This window comes from Pinus tabuliformis, chromosome 5_2, assembly GCF_031772625.1.
Source record: "Pinus tabuliformis cultivar Carrire ecotype Pingquan chromosome 5_2, CPIR1, whole genome shotgun sequence".
NCBI classification, from domain to species: Eukaryota; Viridiplantae; Streptophyta; class Pinopsida; order Pinales; family Pinaceae; genus Pinus; species Pinus tabuliformis.
In genome coordinates, this window is record NC_142306.1 from 423643044 (window position 1) to 423663657 (window position 20614).

The 20614-nt window shown below is 34.6% G+C and overlaps 1 pseudogene; it reads right to left on the reverse strand.

Moving 5' to 3' along the window:
- Positions 1 to 8318: 8318 nt before the first annotated feature.
- LOC149159402 (tetraspanin-20-like) lies at positions 8319 to 14837 on the reverse strand (annotated as a pseudogene).
- Between the last annotated feature and the right edge of the window lie 5777 nt (positions 14838 to 20614).

The following is a 20614-nucleotide window of genomic DNA, read 5'->3' on the forward strand; positions in this document are numbered from 1 at the left end:
CCTTTATCCATTCCAAGCCAATGTTGGGAGGAGGTTTCAATGGATTTTGTCACAGGTTTACCCAAGTCTGAGGGAAAGAGTGTCATCATGGTGGTAGTTGACAGACTTACCAAGTATGCTATGCACACTTTTGTGCATTATCACATCCATTTAAAGCCAGTACAGTTTCTACTGCATTTATGGAAAAAAGCTACATGGAAACCCAAAGATTATTGTAAGTGACAGAGATCCCATTTTCATTGGAAATTTTTTGACAGGATTATTTTCTTGTCTCGGTACTCAGTTAGCTCATAGCTCATATTATCATCCTCAATCTGATGGGAAAACTGAGATAGTAAACAAATGTTTGGAAGGATATCTTCGTTTCTTTGTATCTGATAAAGAGACATAGTGGGTCAAATGGTTTCCTTTGACCGAATGGTGGTATAACACATCCTTCCATACAGCAACAAAAATTACCCCATTTATGGCACTTTATGGATATCAGCCACCATCCATCACATCATATTTAAGAGAAAATTCTAAGGTTCAAGCATTGGAACATCACATCGAGCATCAATATTAAGTCCTCCAACTCTTAAAGGATAACCTCATGTTGGCGCATAATAGAATGAAACAACAGGCAGATCAACATCACAGTGAAAGAAGTTTTGATGTAGGTGATTGAGTATTCCTACGGCTACAACCATATAAACAAATGTCCCTCAAGAAAGCTAACAAGGATAATAAATTATCACCAAAGTATTATGGTCCGTACAAGGTGTTGCAAAATATTGGTACTATAGCATACTAATTGGAGCTTTCTGCAGCTTCTCGAGTGCACCCAATTTTCCATGTTTCATGTTTAAAGAAGGTTATAGGCAACAAGCTCCCAGTTCAAACAATATTGCCAGAACTTGACGAGGAAGGAAAAATTATATTGGAACCGGAAGCAGTCACAGAAACAAGAACTCGATAGTTATGAAATCGATCAATTTTGAAGTATCTATCAAGTGGAAGAACTTATCCGCTAAAGATTCCACATGGGAGGATGAGAATTTTATACGGAAGCATATGTAACTACTTAAGCATTGAGGACAACAGTTTTTTAAAGGAGAGGGGCATGTTAGGTCCCTATAATACTAGTGATTACCGCATTACTATTGTAGTAGTATCCCTTATTAATATTGTTGTGCCCCTATTGTCCCCATATTGTTATTACTATGCCCCATAGAATCCCTCTATTGTTATTTTTGTGCCTTTATATTATTATTGTTAGGTCGGCTGGATTATATTGTAGGAGGTTGCCCCCTCGAAGAGGCTGAATTCTAAGGCGTTGATCTATCTTTTATATCTTTTTGTGAGTTGGTTTCATAATAGTAGAAGAAATAGATTCAATGTTCTCAAAAATTCATGAAGCATTTGGATTATAAAAATTATACAAATCAAATCTATAGTTTTAACAAGGGTTACATAGTAGCTAGTGCCTACCGCTTAGTTTAAATGTAATTAAATCAAAGTAAAAATATTAAATTCAAGTTAGTATTAAGATTTAGAATCTGGTCAATCTAGATTCTAGTGATTGGTAAATTGAGCTATTTGGTTATTTGTAATTCAACATTATTTACATTGATTGACCAAAGTAATAGGTGATCAACCTATTACCAAAAGGGTAATACCTGCAAACATAATAATAATAACAAAAGTAAAGTACAACGCCTTTTTTTTGTGATACACTCATATGCTTTAAAATCAAATAGGAAATGTTTTCTAAAATGTGTTTCCATTTACAAAAACAAGGAGCCACTGCCGTGGTGGTAGTCCCTGCCGAGGTCTGCAAGGACAGCACAAATGGATTGTATACTATCTGATTTGAAATAGAACTGAAATAGTTCAGCACAAATGGATTCTATACTATCTGATTTGAAATAGAACTGAAATAGTTCACCTAGAGCTGTCAAATCCACGGTGATGTGCAGAATTTGATATGCAATTGGGTTTTATTCGAAACCTATGGATTTTGTTTTAGTTAGACCTACTGATTAGCTGAAACAGAGCTTATGAAGGGTGCAATTTTTCCTTTTCCTTTTGCTTTTGCGGTCACAGATTGTATTTCCATTAACTTATTTACATGGTGTTAGCGTAGGGTTGCTTATTGAAAAGACGAAAACATAGGTAAAATAATACCAAATACAATACAAACCTATTGTCATGTAAATTGTTTGTCTATTGTCATGTAAATTGTTGTATTACAGTAATATGCAATGTAAAAAAACACAAAGAACATGTTAAAATGTAAAAATATTTTGCTAAAACTGATTGCTATCATCTTCCAATCATCCAATATTAATTTATTCTGAATTAAATTAAATACAGGACAAAAACAGAAACAGTTCAAGCCATGTAAAAAACTAAAAATTCTTTTATTGTAAGTGTTGAAAAAAAGATGTAACATAGCATCCACAAGTAGTGTAAACTTTAAGTGTTACATTATTATTTCTTATAACATATTAGTAGAATAATTGAATATATATATATATATATATATATATATATATATATATAGATATAAGTAATATCAAATTTCAAATACAATTATGTAATGATGCATAACATAAATACTAAAATTTATTGACAATTTATAATAAAAAAATAAAAATAAACTAGTTAAGACAATTATTTGGTAAAATTGAATACACATTTTCACTCGGAAATTTAATTAATTCATAAAAAAAAAAATATATATATATATATATATATATATATATTAAAAAATTATAATAATAAAATAAAATAAACTGATTAAGATAATTATGTGGTAGAATTAAATAGACATTTTCACTCCAATCCAAACAACAAATATTACTAAAGTGAAAATACTAAAACATGGTCTTACTTTTCCCATCTACTTTTCTATTCATTCATTAACTTTACAACTTTATATACCTATGACACTTACTTTAAGACAAACTAACTAATAAGTAATCAGTAACATAATTGCGTTTCCAACTTGAGACAGAACTCTCATTATATTATTATATACTTGCATATATTATATTATATATACTTGCCCCATTGGCACAGTTATATATACAACACGCGGCACCATAAGCTCTATCCCATTTTCACTGAGGTAGGGAATTTCAATGTTTTAAGCAGAAGTGAATTTGAAAGATGGAGATTTTCACTTCGAAAGATGGAGATTACAATACAACACGCGGCACCATAAGCTCTATCCCATTTTCACTGAGGTAGGGAATTTCAATGTTTTAAGCCGAAGTGAATTTGAAAGATGGAGATTTTCACTTCGAAAGATGGAGATTACAATACAACACGCGGCACCATAAGCTCTATCCCATTTTCACTGAGGTAGGGAAATTTGAAGCGACAACGGAAATTTCAATTTCCATAAACATTTCAGCTTAATATATTAATAATACATTAATATGTAATATTTAGAAAAATAAAAATTATCAATAATAAATAAATATTTCAGCTTAATAACTAATATAAATTCAATTTCCATAAACATTTCAGCTTAATATATTAAAAATACATTAATATGTGATATTTAGGAAAATAAAAAATATCAATAATAAATAAATATTTCAGCTTCAACGTGAAGCAAGTTAAACATTGAAATGCATAAATAAATATTTCCTCTTCAACGTGAACGAGGTAAAACACTGAAAACATAAATACATGTTTCTATGTGAACATGAACAATGTAGCAAACTGAAATAAACATGTAAAAATTGGTTTGAAGTAACAATGGAATTTAAAATATTGAAAGTACATTTTCTTGGTAAATGAGTGGAAATTGCAAGTTAAATAGTTCTATTACAGTAAGATTATGAAGAATTACTTGCGAAGTGCAGAACTTTCGGAGGGGAAAAACCAGAATGAGTTGTACACATGAGTACGAGTAAGTTACTCTTCCAAATTTCATGTTTTATAAAATATTTTAAGCAATACTAAAATTTTTAATAAAAGCATTTCAGTATTTTTTCATGATAAAAATATGAAAATTACAGATTCAAGTGAATTCTACCTGCGGTCAGACGTGGTTGGAGATGAAATGTTTTGAATGGTTATTTGGCCATTCGGACCAGTCTCTACCTTTTAAATACTGGCCATGTCAAACTATCCTCCAAAGGAATATTTTGAATGGTTATTTGGCCATTCGGACCAGTCTCTGCCTTTTAAATACTGGCCATGTCAAACTATCCTCCAAAGGAAAGGTCGGGCTCTGCTTGTCGTGTGGGAGTATGCGGCCACTTACATGGATGATCCCCATATCACAGCTGACATATGAGTACAGCACCATCAACACTTGGCTTGAAAACAAGATCAATACGTCCCCAGTGACTAATAACCAGACCCTAGACAATAAGTTCCTCATTCCAAATCATGCACTTAGGTCTGCAATCCTAGAGTGGAAAATTAAATCTAGATTCAACAATGCAGATTATGACACTAAACAATACTTGGAAAGACATAAAACTTCAAATAAAACCACCAAATTTCAGAATAAAAGAGATTTTTCATTCATAGTCAGGCTTGCAAAGGTTAATAATGCATATTTTCAATAATAATAATAATACATATTTTCAATAATAACTCTTTTCAAAATAGAAAGATGATACTATTTACCGCAAAAGGCTCGGATTTTGGAATGTTTAACACATTGTCTGCTATGATAGAAGGTTAGAAACAGAAGCATATGAACAAACCTTAAATATAAAATCGGAAAAACCACCTCTGAAGCATATAGCAAAGAAATAATAATGAAATGAGAGTGAAATTAATTCCTGATGAATTAAGAAAATAGTTTATATAGTGAAAGCTTGAGTGATAGAAGCAAAACTATTACCATGAATAGATGAAGGGAACAGTGCAAAGAGTTACATGCCATCAAATAACCATGTTAAACGTTTGTAGAAATTCAACATTTTTTTTATGGTGAATATTACATTAGATGGGGAATGCTTCTTTCGGTCTGGGAACTTACAAGTTGTAAAGGTGAAGCTCCGCTGGACGCTCTCTGCTCCTCTGCTCCTCAAGTTGTAAAGGTGAAGCTCCGCTCTCTGCTCTTCTGCTCCTCAAACTAGCTGCTCCACACTCTCTGCTCTGAACTTACTCGGAGAATTAGCTGCTCGATGCTCGACACTCTCTGCTCTGAACTTACTCCGCACTCTTGACAAGGCATGCTCTGAACTTACTCCGCACTCCTGACAAGGCATTTGTAGACCACCATGGATGCCTCTGCATATGCAAACAGCTAGCACTTGCAGGATGCAGGACACTGCATGCATGACACGGAGAATAGGTAGCAAAAACTTAGGAAAAACTAATAATGAATGATATTTTAATTTATTTTAAGACTTTATTTGCAATGAAACATTATATAATAACATGACATATATGTTAAACTACGCTATCTTAAAATATAAATATACGTAATTATGAAATTTAATTTTTGCATCCTTGTATGCCATTTAAAATATGCTTGGTTATTTATAATTATTTATTTCACATATTCACATTGATGTTAAAATAGGAAATAAATTTCCTAAACCTTAAGGATCAACCATATTTCTTCCCCTTACTAATGGTAAAAATAATGGATAGAAAAATATCAACTATTATTATCAAATGTATACATATACAATAAATTCTCATTTTGCATAATAATTGAGAGATCTATTAAAAGAAGTAATTTTTTAAAAAAGAAAGCATAATAATTTTTTAGTTTGGTCCTATAGCACCAAAAATAAATATATTGAGATTTAAGTGATTCTTGAAAATCACCACAATTTATAAAAGTGATGCTCCAAACATAAAGTTATGTCAATTAGAGAAGGACAACACCTAAAAATAAAATAATAATGAATGGTATTTTAATTTACTTCAGGACTTGATTTGCAATTAACACTATAGAATAACATGGCGTATATGTTAAATCACACTCTCTTAAAATATATGTAGTTATTATATAATCTAATTTTTGTATCTTTACATGCCATTTAAAGCATGTTTGGTTATTTATAATTGTTTATTTCACATATACACATCAATATTAAATAAGAAAAAAAATTCTAAACCTTAAGAATGCAATCTACCATCAACCATACTTCTTTCGCTTACTAATGGGAAAGTTTATTACTAAAGAAATAATGAATAAGAAAAATTGAACTATTATCATCAAATATACTTATATACAATAAATTCTCATTTTTAATAAAAATGAATAAAACACATTTTCAAAATTTTATAATTATTAAAGAGATAGTTTAACAAATATGTAACAACAATGTAAAACTAGAACTTGACACTACGAATTTTCTTACGTTTGTATAATTTCCATTATCTTCATCTATAAATTACTTATTAGCAAACTACTTATATAAATTACTCAATCTTTATCTGTAAATTACTTATTGGTAAACTACTCATTTATGACGCGCACCCTAAATAATTGGACCTCAAATTTAAAGTAATTTTTGTTCACCCTCAAATACCTTTGAGAATAAAAAATTGTTCCACAAAACGTCAAATTTCCGCGACCCAGACTCCAATTTTCACATTCCACTGGGTATTCCGGTCCACCGATATGGCTCTTATGTACATTGCCTTAATAAGTTACCCGTATATGATTTTCATGGAAAACATTTTTTCTTTCACTAATGTATAATGTATGTTTATCTCTGAAAACTTTGGATAACAAAAACTTTTCATCTCTCAAAACTTTGGATATCTTATTTTTACGCCGAACATAATGTCTTGAAAACTGCGAAGTGCGCAATAAGACCCCCAACTTTGTTGTCCAATCAAAAATTACATAACTAGCATTTGCACCTAATGTTGCAAAGGAAACGCCGTAAGGCATAGTGTGTGGAAGAATATTGAAATGTGAATGGGCTTTTTTGAAAGCAAGGGTCGATGATAATGAGTTTGAATTGAGGAAGCCATGCTGAAAACCCTATTCGGGGGTTAAAGTGGCTATGAAATAGAATAAAAGTAGTCATAAATATCCATTGAACTTGTTTAGATACCTTAAAGATTGCCTAGTTGAAGGTGAAGTTAAACAAATGAATTCACATGAACAACAACTAGGTATCCATATCGATATACAAGGCCACTAGACATGCTTTGAAACACGGGGATAAAGAATGGGACCAGGTAAAACTTTCTATTTCCCTTTTCCTTTTAGTTTCATTGTTTAATATAGCCTCTAATATGGATATGTAGAGAAGTCTTATTCACTTAAATACTAGAAACCACCTTAACTCAAGGTTTCGGAATGCCAGACATGCTCTGAAACACGGGGGTAAAGAATGGGACCAGGTAAAACTTTCTATTTCCCTTCTCCTTTTAGTTTCATTCTTTAATATAGCCTCTCCTCTGGATATGTAGAGAAGTCTTATTCACTGCAATGCTATAAACCACCTTAAATCAGGGTTTCGGAATGCCAGGGTCTTGGGCATTATGGGTTGCAACAGAGTTGTTTACAACGGTGGTCCCCTAATCCATAGTTTTTGTTGAATGTTGTTGAACAGATATACTTCGCAGATTATAGTCATGACAAGGCAGAGCAGTCTGTTCTGTGGACCTTAAGTGCAGATGTTGGAAATAGGTATCAATGTCTGAGGCCTATGAACAACATTAATTTGAATATGGATGCGAAAGCTGCAGATAGCCATGTTGGAGGAATACGTGATGGAAATCAACTCATCCTCTTTGAGTGGAAGAAACAGAGCAACTAGAAATGAAGCTCCAGCCCATCTATTGTAAGCAATCTAACAATAACAAGTTGTCTTTCAAGCTCTTTATTGAAATTAGCATCATTTCTGTAAGTTTATCAATAGAAAGGACGGAGGGTTCATGCTACTTGAAAGTTTATCATTTCTGACATTTTCTGTAAGTTTTTCTGGCATCATTTTCCACATTCTTTTGTTTGCAGGTTTGGGTGTTCATCATAAGTTTGCTTGGCCTTGCACCTCTTGCTGAACGTATAGACTTTGTCACCGAGTAAGTGAAAAATTGCATGGTATATGTACATAGGTTATGTGTAATCTATACCTTGTACTGCAATTGTTTATACACTTGGAATGGTCACTGCAGTGCAGTGACTTCATAAAATATTATGTTTGTTGGTTTTACAATATGATGTTTTGTTGTAAATTGTTGCAGACAAATTGCATTCTACACTGGACCAACAAGTGAGATTCTTATATGGCAATGGACTATGTACTCATATTTGTGGACACAAATTATGAGCTAATTGATATATATGAGAAAGTGTTTGACATTTCAAAGTAACTGATGCAAATATATTGTTAATTAATTCTCCTATAGTTGGCGGGCTGCTCAACGCCACATGTGGAAATGCAACAGAGATGCTCATTGCAGTGTTCGCACTTTACCATGGCAAGACCAATGTGGTCAAGTATTCTCTACTAGGCTCTATGCTTTCCAACTTACTTTTTGTGCTTGGCACATCTATCTTTTGTGGAGGAATTGCCAACATGAAAAAAGAACAACGGTTTGACAAAAAATCACCTTTTCCCAGTTATGGTTAAAGAATATATCTCCTACCAAAGCCGCTTCCACTAAAATGAGGAGGACTATGAAGGTGGAATACTATGTTCAAGTGAAGGACAACAAACATTACAATTTAGACCAAAATCAAAATGAAGTATTCAGCATCAGCCATCCTGACCTCTTAGACTTAGTTTTCTGTTACAACAGTATGAATAGAAATATCTTGAGGCTTAAGAGATAAAATATAAAGGATTTGTTTAGAAGTAAATGTTTTCTAATTTTTGGGGCTGAAACCAATTTTTTCAGTATGCACCAAGATGAAAATATTCCACACAGATTGAAAACACAGGATACACAGCAAAGACAGAAGCCATTGGTAATCTCCACAGCAACATGACCAATACAAGTAATCACACACACAATAATGCCGATTCCAAGAAATGTGTAGATAAACCTGCCACAGAACAGTGGAGTACATCAGTTTTAACCTGGGTAGCAATTTGATATCTTATTATCAGCATACTGACAAACAACTTTTCTCTGCCATGTTTCAACATGGATAACAAAATAAAATTAGTATATTGTACAGCAGGGATAGTTTTTAAACAAATGGTAAATTAAAATGATAATACAGAGAAAGGCTCATGATAAACTTTTCATATGCGAGATAGCAAACAAATAGTAGAAAATTCACAACAAAACCTAGTCATGCAGAGTCCTTATGTGAGCTTAGAATAAAAATAAATTCCAAGGAAAACCTTGCAGGAAAATCCAGGGAAATTCCCCACATTACACAGATGGCACTGACTGTAAACACATTGGCATTGATTACAGCCCCTTACACAGTAGGGACATCAATTGAGACATGCAATACAGGCAGCCGGCCTGGGGAATCAACCACAAGACCTCCTACACTGAAGCTCAAAGCAATAAACCACTCATGCTATCCCACCATGCTACAAGTCTGCATACTTACGATCTCTAAAGGAAGATTAGCATCCTACAAATTCATTAATTTTTATCAAAAATATAGAAGTAGAACTTCATTTTCATTTTCAGAAGTCAATTTTAAAGCATTTCATCCCACCAATGTGAGGTCTACCCACAAGCAACAAGGTGTTCAAGCTCATATTAATGAAAAGAACCATGTTCAAAACCACCAAAGTGTGTTGCAGACATGGCCAGATGCAAGTCCTGTGTAATTTGACAGCCTAGAAACACCCCCAATGCATAGCCGCTCAGTCAAAAGGCAGTTGTAAGCTAAGTTGCACTGAAACGGATATGGATACAGGGTTTGAAACAGATATGGAAAATTTTCAAAAAATCCAGATACGATACAGCAAGGAAACAACGCATATATATCTATATATATATATATATATATATATATATATATATATATATATATATATATATATATATAACAATTTCATATTGCCATTCATGTTTTAGAATCTAGATTCACAAAAATCATCTAGCATATCATTCACAAAAAATAAGTGTTGGAGAGTGAATCTTTCTTAAATTTTAAATTTTATTTACTCGTGGATTCTGAAATTCACTCGTGTCATAAGTAAACTTTTAGGTTTGTTGAAAACTTAAAAGTCCGACAAAAATAAACCTAAACACCATTTCATGCACTCTGACAAATTCACATTTTTGCTCCTGCATAACACTAGGTTGCTTTTCTTTTTGAAAGAATGTTGGACGTGGAACAAACTTCACATGCAACAATACATTGCATTTGACATTTTTTCTTCAAAAATAGTTGGATCCGACCAGTGGAGATAAAAACCGTAGCTATTATTTGACCTAATTCACTAACATGTTAAGATCCTTGTGAGCACACCTGTAGAATAACAAGCAAATATTCTTGATTCAAATATAGAAAAAATCTTGGGACGTCACCCAAGTATATTCCATCAAATAAATTCTCTCCTTTGCAGCTTATGAAATGAAAAACAAATTGTACTGAACATTGGAAGTATGCAGAACAACAAAGTAATGCAGTCTAATCATGGTCAGCAAAACACATTGGAGATGGCTGAAAATCTGATAAGGATACAGGTTAAGGGTTAACCGTTATTGACTAATTTTTAAATTATTTGGAAAAAGACATTCAATTTCACTATATTCACAGAAATTAGTTTGGTTTGATTCTATATAAATACACCATATAGCTCAGCAGGAATTAGGCATTAGACATTTCTCCACTAATAGCCTAAAAGTGGCCCATAATCCTATACTGACAATTTTCAATGTAGATTAAACTTTGCACATGAATACAAAAGCCTTCTTCCCTTGCCCTTAGGCTCAACCATTTTTTTTTGTTTCCTCAGTTATAGTTGTAGGTCCGATCTATTTGTTACTCCACACCCTTTCGTGCAATTTCAACAGAGCTGTAGACAAGTACATCCAAGTCAAAAGATCCCAAGGCAGTCAACCACGTTTCCCATACAACCATGACAAACTTGGAGCAAACAGGATGGAACATGTATACCATGAATCCTACCAACTTCTAGTTTAACCAAATCAAAATTATATGTCACATTCAAAATCAATTAGACTGAAGGCAATGATCCAGAAGAGAAGAAAGCACTGAAACCATCATTTATGCAATGAGCCAAGGCCCAGGTCTAGGACATGCCGTCTTTTCAAGATGCAACAAGGTGCGCTTACAGGCTTTTACAGGTTAAACAATAAAATTCAATTCAGGTAGGAGTCAGGACAAGTACATCCAAGGCATTGGATCATGTGACACTCAACCCAGGTTTGAATATAACCACAACAAAATGGGGCAGCCAAGAATAAAAACATGTCACATGCATGATTCCTACAACTTGCAGTAAACGTTTTAAAATAAGGCAATGATTTTGTAAAAAAAAGGGATGAGAAGTCCCTATCAAAATCATTTTAACCTTAAGGCAATTATTCGAAGGAGAAAAAAGAACAAGTAATTACTTACTAAATAAACTTGCACAGGCTAGAGAATGTCCTCTGTTTCAAAGCACGTACAGGAAGACAAATGGGCTTTTTATGCTTCAAACCATTCCCCCTAGCCCACTCTTTCAAGCAGCATATAGCTGGATCCTTTCAAGAAAAGTGATTTGGAGGCTGCACCAGTTCACCGGCACTGTTATCTCTTTTTATGCCTAAATCATCCCCCTCCCCCCTCTTTCAAGCAGCACTTTTGGATCCTTCTAAGTGATTTGGAGGGTGAGAGTTTCCCAGGACCTGACATCGCTTTCTACGGCTCAAACTATCTCACTCCCCCTCTTTCAAGCAGCACAGTTGGATCCTTCTAACCCCAGTTCACCAGACTGCTATCAACGACATCATACAAAGATAAAATGTGATGATTCTAAATGTGTAAAGTGCTAGCGAGGGCCTTCTAGGCCACAATGGCGAGATGGGTGCCTAAAATAATTATGGAGTTATGCTTGAGCCCTGAGCTTTGTCAGGGAAAAGCCAAAAAAGAAAATATATGACACCTTAGACACAAGAAAACTGTGACAATACCTAATGAATACCGCTCTTAATGGCTCGCCTTCAAGGTAAGGGAGAATGCAGCATGCAGGTGTGCACACACCACAACACCTCTAATTTGAAACCTTTACTAAGTAATTTTTCACAAACATGGACACCTATCCCATTTTATTATTTTTAAAACAGAAATTTTAAATGAAACAACAAAAAAACAAACAAACGACTTACCAGGGAGCAGGAAGGCTCACAGCATCAAGATCCGCTCCAACCACTATACCAAAAGAGTGTTGTCCAAGTTTCCGAAACTGAGTTTGATCTGCCCTCGAGATCGTTTGAGGATTTCAAAACGGAACATCCAGTTGTTGCCCCACTCCTTGTGAGCACACCTGCAGAATAACAAGCAAATATTCTTGATTCAAATATAGAAAAAATCTTGGGACGTCACCCAAGTATATTCCATCAAATAAATTTCCTCCTTTGCAGCTTATGAAATGAAAAACAAATTGTACTGAACAGTGGAAGTATGCAGAACAACAAAGTAATGCAGTCTAATCATGGTCAGCAAAACACATTGGAGATGGCTGAAAATCTGATAAGGATACAGGTTAAGGGTTAACCATTATTGACTAATTTTTAAATTATTTGGCAAAAGACATTCAATTTCACTATATTCACAGAAATTAGTTTGGTTTGATCCTATATAAATACACCATATAGCTCAGCAGGAATTAGGCATTAGACATTTCTCCACTAATAGCCTAAAAGTGGCCCACAATCCTATACTGACAATTTTCAATGTAGATTAAACTTTGCACATGAATACAAAAGCCTTCTTCCCTTGCCCTTAGGCTCAACCATTTTTTTTGGTTTCCTCAGTTATAGTTGTAGGTCCAATCTATTTGTTACTCCACACCCTTTCGTGCAATTTCAACAGAGCTGTAGACAAGTGCATCCAAGTCAAAAGATCCCAAGGCAATCAACCACGTTTCCCATACAACCATGACAAACTTGGAGCAAACAGGATGGAACATGTATACCATGAATCCTACCAACTTCTAGTTTAACCAAATCAAAATTATATGTCACATTCAAAATCAATTAGACTAAAGGCAATGATCCAGAAGAGAAGAAAGCACTGAAACCATCATTTATGCAATGAGCCAAGGCCCAGGTCTAGGACATGTCGTCTTTTCAAGATGCAACAAGGTGCGCTTACAGGCTTTTACAGGTTAAACAATAAAATTCAATTCAGGTAGGAGTCAGGACAGGTACATCCAAGGCATTGGATCATGTGACACTCAACCCAGGTTTGAATATAACCACAACAAAATGGGGCAGCCAAGAATAAAAACATGTCACATGCATGATTACTACAACTTGCAGTAAACGTTTTAAAATAAGGCAATGATTTTGTAAAAAAAAAGGATGAGAAGTCCCTATCAAAATCATTTTAACCTTAAGGCAATTATTCGAAGGAGAAAAAAGAACAAGTAATTACTTACTAAATAAACTTTCACAGGCTAGAGAATTTCCTCTGTTTCAAAGCACGTACAGGAAGACAAATGGGCTTTTTATGCTTCAAACCATTCCCCCTAGCCCACTCTTTCAAGCAGCATATAGCTGGATCCTTTCAAGAAAAGTGATTTGGAGGCTGCACCAGTTCACCGGCACTGTTATCTCTTTTTATGCCTAAATCATCCCCCTCCCCCCTCTTTCAAGCAGCACTTTTGGATCCTTCTAAGAAAAGTGATTTGGAGGGTGAGAGTTTCCCAGGACTGACATCGCTTTCTACGGTTCAAACTATCTCACTCCCCCTCTTTCAAGCAGCACAGTTGGATCCTTCTAACCCCAGTTCACCAAACTGCTATCAACGACATCATACAAAGATAAAATGTGATGATTCTAAATGTGTAAAGTGCTAGCGAGGGCCTTCTAGGCCACAATGGTGAGATGGGTGCCTAAAATAATTATGGAGTTACGCTTGAGCCCTGAGCTTTGTCAGGGAAAAGCCAAAAAAGAAAATATATGACACCTTAGACACAAGAAAACTGTGACAATACCTAATGAGTACCGCTCTTAATGGCTCGCCTTCAAGGTAAGGGAGAATGCAGCATGCAGGTGTGCACACACCACAACACCTCTAATTTGAAACCTTTACTAAGTAATTTTTCACAAACATGGACACCTATCCCATTTTATTATTTTTAAAACAGAAATTTTAAATGAAACAACAACAAAAACAAACAAACGACTTACCAAGGAGCAAGAAGGTTCACAACATCAAGATCTGCTCCAGCCACTATACCAAAAGAGTGTTGTCCAAGTTTCCGAAACTGAGTTTGATCTGCCCTCGAGATCGTTTGAGGATTTCAAAACGGAACATCCAGTTGTTGCCCGGGACATTAATTCTGCTGGTAAATTATACCCATCAACATTGTTGGGTGCAGGTGCAATCGGAGGAGGGCGAACATGAGAATTCCAGTGGTTGAGCATCCATACTGCATACAGAATCATCGACGCTCCAATGAAAGCTTGAATGAAATTCAAAAACTTCAGCAGAAATGCCACGAATACTCGGCATCCCAGGCACCCCATTTTCAAGAATCCTTTCTCCTACAAACCCACTTCAGAAAACAAACTCAATTTCGCAGAAACGGGATCGGAGTTCGCAACACGAATGCAGGATTGGTAAATCGCAGACCCAATTCAGAGAGGACCTAACTGGGCAGAAATCGAACCAGAATTCACAGCCCAAGCGGGGATTTCCTTGGAGTTATGCAATGCATATGAACTCAATTGCAGAGTGGGAGATGTTCGGCTATTTTGGTTTGGAGGAGGGATGCAGGGGAGGCAAGTCCTGAGGGATCCAGGGGAGGCAAGTCCTGACGCCCGCCTGGAGAACACCATTGGAGAAACCCTACCTCTGGAATGGCTATTGGCACTCCGCGCTCTACATTACCCGGACCGCCTGAGTGACATTTTTGATCGACGGTTCTAGTGTTTGTAATCGTCTAACATCTCATCGTACGGCGTCAGAGAAGGACACGTAGGCAAAAAGGGGGATGGATCTCAGAGGGAAACGCCTTACGGCGTAATAAATTTTATATTATTTTGTAATATGAAAACTTTGGTTAAAGTTGTGATGTACAACAATATTTTTTGGTCAAACAAGTGATTAATACGCCGTCAACGCACAATCGATCGCTAAGAGTCCCAGGCAAGGACTAATAATGTACAACACCTTTTTTTAATGCAAGTTTATCTGCAATAAGGTCATAGGCTTTAAAATCATATTAGAAATGTTTCCTATAGTGTGATCATGCAATTTTGTTTTACACTATGTTGTATGATCTTTTCTCATTTTGGAAAATGTTGTGTTCCATTTTATTTTATTTAATGATATAAATTTCAATTTTATAAAATTTTAATATAATAAATAATAAATTAATTTATATAATTCAAAATATATATATATATATATATATATATATATAGATATATATATATATATATATATATATATATAGATATATATATATATATATATATAATTTAAATCAATTAAATAATCTAAGGTAATATTGTCAATAAAATTAAATCAATTAAAATAATCTTAATTCAAGATAATAGTGTATTTAGTTGAAGATAATGTTGAAAATATAATGAAAGCTCTTGATGATGGATGGAGTTACCATCAGAAACATTGGACGGATCACAAAGAGTACACAGTTATATTCCAGAAATCTCCAAAAAAAATATGAATAACTATTGAAGTGTCCAATCACTTATAATATAATGGAAATTTATTAAAAAGTTGAAAATATATGGAAATTTGTTTTCAACATCATGAGGGCTTTAAAGGAAAATTTGAAATCTTTTCTAAAATTTGACCATACTATCACTCTTATACATAATGTTTTGAGTGTTAGATGTAAGATGTGAGATATTTTTTAAATTCAAAATTTTTTATTGTAAATTTGGTTTTTATGAATAAAAATACAAACAATTTTTTAGATAAAAACAAAGTATAATATACATATTGTTAGTGTATGCCAGTCCTGCTAGTCACCAGTGACCAAATGTACTCTTTCAAAATTTTGATAGGGTCCTAAGTCAAATTTTTATAGTTTCAATAGGCTTTCAAATAAAAAATTGGTCACTGATTAGTATGTTTAGGCATGTTACTACTCCCTACTTTTCATGGTCAAGTCATCAAAATGGTCAAAAAAAGTCATGACATCACTTATGGTCAATCATTATGGGAGTAATAATTAATGGAATATATGTGTTCAAGGATATTTCAACTTGTTTCAGTATCCTCATTAATACTTTATATACCTCCCTCAACCTTCCCTCATAAATCCCCTCATTCCATCTAAAACCCCTTTTTCCTTGAGAAGATCCTTAAATCCTAAGTTCCTTGGAAAAACTCATATTCCATATTGAAATTCCCAAAATATAGCCTTATCTGAAAGTCCATTTGTATATCCCTCTAACCGTATTTCCATTTGTTTTTACATTGAAACTCTAGTCGAAATCCATGCTTTAATAATAATCCAACTCTAGCTGTTGTTCCATTTTCCTTTGTAATCTTTCAAAACATTAATAAAAAATGTTAAAGTCCCTTTTAAGGGCATAGACCCGCATCACATATTGCACTCGGCACATATCACATGAAAAATAAAACAATGGCCATCTTCCCTTCCTGATCGTGATCTTATTTCCATCCGACGGATCTAAGGCCTTTTCAGTCCCCCTCACAATGTTTCTCTTTATCGGCGAGGCGGTGGTCGGAAAAGTAGTTCTCCCTGTTGCCATGTGTCCTCCCCTCATCATTTCACATCCCCCCTTTCTAATACCATAAAATGCTCTTACCCCGCTCCGAAATAAGTTTTCCCCTCTCACCGATATCGCAAATTTCCTTTCCCCTACCGCATTGCATATCGCATGTTCCTCCCTGATCAGATGCTCAGTATTTAGCTCAAAATTCAAAGTTCTCAGATTGGCTCAAAAACTAAATGGATGTATCAGTCTCGTCAAGACAATCACAACACAATTTGTTTCGTCGAAAATAGAGTCCGAATGAAGGAGAAAAGGCCTACTATTCGTTTTCCTAAACAGCTAAAAAAATTGCATAATGGGATAGAATGATGACATGGAAGTCCAGTTAGAAGTCCAGTAAGCAAAGTGAATCTTCTTCAGTTTTCACCCAATGTGGTTGTGACAAATGTCACCTCTAGATTCACTAGTTTATCTCAGGGAAGGTGAAATTTCCTAATTGGCCTTAAGGTGGAATTTGATTTTTTTTTTAATTATTTAAGTAGTATATATCATTTTTATTTTATGATGATGATGATGGTTAACGTTCGCTGAGACCAAACAATTATCTATCAGACCTAAATAAACAAATTATTTATTTTGATTTAATATTTTATTCCTATGCTAAAAAAGCTTGGAGAGAAGCCTCCCGAGCTCACTATAATTTTGACATTGTAAAAGGCTAGGAAGGTCAGTATTGTAACAAAGATTGTGAAACTGAGATCTAATGTGGTTGTATGTAGGGCACTCTAAGAGGAAGTGGTTTTCATCCTCAATGCTCCTATTCTCACATATATGGCAGATCCTTTCCATCCATGGCATTTTAGGAATTGCCCAATGGCCTGTTTCACTATGGAGCTCATGAGAATTCGTTCTAATCTTTGCTATATTAATTTTCTTCTTTGAGCTAGTTAAAATAGAGAGATACTTTTGATCTTCTAAGTTGGGGTTGATGACCTTCTTATAATAACTTAATTTTCTTTTAGTCGCTAAATCTTTCTCACACCAAAACTTTTCTTTGAACCTAGAAGTAACAATATCTTTAATGTTATTTATGTTTTGCAATGCACCATTCTCGTTGATCTCCCAATAGTTTAACCAGGCCCTTGTGTCTTTATGCCACCCTCGATTGAGCCTTAGGTGGTTGTGGCTGGAATTTAAAGCTAGCTTAGGAAGTCTATGATCGTATATATTATATAGTTGAAAAGTATATAATATATTATATAGTTTTCAACTATATATTATATTATAATATTATATATATTTTATATTAATTAAATTCAAATCCACATATATTAATGAACCCTTGGAAATGCGCATAATGCCAAAGGTATCGAAATATTTATATGCTGCATGTTAAATGTTTTATTATATGGTCAAAGTTCGAAAATATTTGAAGGGCAAAATTATATGAGGAGCGGAGGGGGAATGAAACCCAAAATCTCTCTCACCCAACTACCATGCTTTACCAATGATCTAACAAGGCGGGACTTGAAATATATTGCCACGTACCATTATTTAAACGCGTGTTTTATGTCAACGATGGGGGTGGTGGGAGCTAGCCCTATGAGCCAACCCCCACCCCATGTGACCACAAGTGCGTGATCGAGGGCCAGAATGGAAGCACAATTAGTGCCTAATCAGGATTAGCCTTAATTAACCCGTTGATTAAGTTAGCGGAATTTATGGCGGAGCCGCCAAATTCCGAACCGCCACCAAACTTGGTGGACTTAATTGGAGTCTCTCCAAATTTGGCAGAGGCTTTCTAGGAAAAACTATTTGAGCCATAACTTACTCAATGTTTGACCAAATTGAGATCGGAAATATGGGTTCTTAGATAATTTGGAACTTTTGAACACATTGGTGTAGGTATAAGGATCCATAGAGCTTTGTAAATAAAAAAATTTCCACATTGATCTAATACAGAGGCCCAATCCATGGAAGTTGGACCAAGGAGATGTAGCCTAGGAGGGGTGAACTCCTTCATCAAAAGACTATGTTAATGTGTCTCTTTGAAGGTTTGCTGCACTGTACATGTTTGTTTTTCATTATTCATTTTTGAAGTTATTTTTCTCATGAATGTCTTGTTTAACTTAAGGAAATTTACCTGTTTGTAAGCACCAAAAATTAAGGAAACCTAAACACAAAAAGCAAGAAGCAAGCACATGTTTATAACTATGTAATTGTTATTATCACAGAAAAACTAATCATACAAATACAGATCACTCCTTGCGATTACAATAAGACTCACACTGTCGATTGCGATAAATTCTTGGTCATTGATTTTGTCCCGCTTGCGATTGCGATATAGCAAAATTCTTTCCCACTCACCGATATCACAAACTCCTCCGCCAATAACTCTCGTCACCCTTCTCCCTTGCAGATTGTGGTAGTTCTTTCCCCTCCAGTTGCGAATCGGTGATCAAAAAATATTAAGTTCTCCTTCCATCGAAACCCCTTCTGATTCCCTGATGGCAATATGTGAGATCCTTTCTGAACGCGGTATTTTATTTATTTTCGTTTTTAAAATTTTCAAGTTTGTCCCATCTGTAAAACATGAAAAATCAATGTTAATTCCTCTCTCTCTGTTGTGATTGTGATATACAATGACCCAGATTTGATCAACCCGGATAAGACAGTCCAGATCAATGAATGCTTCCACTCCATGAGACAACAAGACTATTTTTCGGCGTTTCTTCAGTAGCATGGTCATTAAAGAGACAGCAAGAAAAAAAGGCTGAGACATAGTGGAACAGTAATAGAATTATCAACACGCAAACAGTACAACAGACTTGAAGATCCAGATGTTCGATTTTCCACCAATACAGTGTAGTGTTATAAATTATTGTAACAGTCCATATGACTCCCATTTTATTCAGACTCTGTTGTAACAGAAATCTCGATCAAGTCTAAACTTTTTATTAATCAGATAAGAATAGGTCTCTAAAAAAATGGATTAAATCAGGCCCATGTGACAAGATTATGTAGAGAGATCTTTCTCTATAAATAAGTAGATTTCTAACTCTTAGAAAGGATGGATGTTTGTGAATCATAGTTTTGAAGCTGGTGTACGTTTTGCAGTAATATAACAGATAGTTGTAGTTATTATTTTGGGATTCTTGTGGTATGTTTTTGTGACAGGGTTTTCTCTAATATTTATTTTCCTACTATCTCTATTCTTGTCTTGTGATCTTCTCATGAGATTTAAGTAGAATTCATAGGTTATATGATCTATTTTGTTGAGATTTGCACGCTTGTGTTCTTTCTTCTTGATGAATGAATTCATGGTTACATGCTCATTTTGATCTTCTATCTCTTCATTTATACAACACCCCAACAACCTATTTTTGTCATTGATCATTCTTACCTTTCCCCATTATATCTCAGTAATTGATCATTAGAAATCTTAGCTTAGTTCCTTGATCTATGAGCCTAATCCAGCAAACCCTTTAAATCAAATACCATTGAGCTTAATATCTAGTCTAACATCTGAATTCCCTCTCCAGTCATTTGATTGGATGTGAGATTCTTGAGAGAGACCTCTCTGATTTGGTAGGGCTAGCTTCCAAGTCTAAAGATTGGTTTGAGGTTACCTCCTTGGCTTCCTTTCTCAGCCTTGGGACACTGAGAAGTTCTAACATTTTTGGCGACCATACTGGGGAATGAAGTGACAAATCTTCCCTAGGATCTTTCTAACAAGTTCATCAAGATCTAGCCCTATGGGTGATAGGTTCTAGTTTTCAAGAAGGTTGTCTCGGTAATTGAACCAAAGTACAGATTGAGGAAA